The sequence below is a fragment of the Garra rufa genome, chromosome 25, assembly GCF_049309525.1.
Source record: "Garra rufa chromosome 25, GarRuf1.0, whole genome shotgun sequence".
NCBI lineage: Eukaryota > Metazoa > Chordata > Actinopteri > Cypriniformes > Cyprinidae > Garra > Garra rufa.
Genome location: NC_133385.1, coordinates 38604512 through 38605904, shown reverse-complemented (window position 1 = coordinate 38605904; position 1393 = coordinate 38604512).

The following is a 1393-nucleotide window of genomic DNA, read 5'->3' as shown; positions in this document are numbered from 1 at the left end:
GAATCCATTTATGTAAGTTTTATCTCATAATACTGTAGAATTTGCATACAAATGAACAAAATTGGGGATTTCACGTTGAGTTTTCGAGTATTTCACCACATATGGTGCATGTCCACCCACAACTTATTTGACGGGGCTGAATAAATTGGAAATGGACATTTTGTCATGGACATAAACATCACCAATATTGTTGATAAAAACACATCTACTGTACTCAGCACACTCAGTGGAATCCATTTATGTAAGTTTTATCTCATAATACTGTAGAATTTGCATACAAATGAACAAAATTGTGGATTTCAAATTGTGGATTTTCGGTAATTTCACCACATATGGTGCATGTCCATTTCCAATTTATTTGATGGGGCTGAATAAATTGGAAATGGACATTTCATCAGGTACATAAACATCACCAATATTGTGGATAAAAACACCTCTACTGTACTCAGCACACTCAGTGGAGTCCATTTATGTCAGTTTCATGTCATAATACTGTACAATTTGCATAAAAATGAATGTCCACGGGAGCATTATGAAGGGCCCGCTGAATAAATTGGAAATGGACATTTCGTCAGGTACATAAACATCACCAATATTGTTGATAAAAACACATCTACTGTACTCAGTACACTCATTGGAATCCGTTTATGTGAGTTTCATGTCATAATACTGTAGAATTTGCATACAAATGAACAAAATTGGGGATTTCACGTTGAGTTTTCGAGTATTTCACCACATATGGTGCATGTCCATTTCCAATTTATTTGACGGGCCTGAATAAATTGGAAATGGACATTTCGTCAGGTACATAAACATCACCAATATTGTTGATAAAAACACATCTACTGTACTCAGTACGAGATATATCCAACTGCAGACCCGCAGCAGCACCAGTTTCAGAACCCCAGCCACAGAACCGGAAGTGAGGGGTGGAGCTTACGTTCTTATCAGAGCAGCGCCACCCACGGTTATGGAGCGTAATTTGCTTTTATTTCACAAGAAACATTATACTTTATTTGTGCATCTTACGATATATTTAACATTTAAAAATTATTTTGTTTAATATTATTGTATAAAGGTGTTCTTTCATTGCATTACACAAGTTATTTTCTGTTCATGATATTAAAAATAATGCTTGAAACTTAAGGCATTTTATATTAAATATGCTTTAATCACAACATGACAAATAAAAATTTACTCCAAAGCAAAGAACATGCATCATGCATTTCTCTACAAGAAAATTAAAACATTTTAATAAAACTTTACACACTCACACAAACAGCAGCATAATTTTAAAAGAAACAAACTAAAACTATACAACAATTACAGTTTATCAAATGAACAATTCACTATTATGCCCAATTAGTCATGACAATCATGTATAAATTAAAAT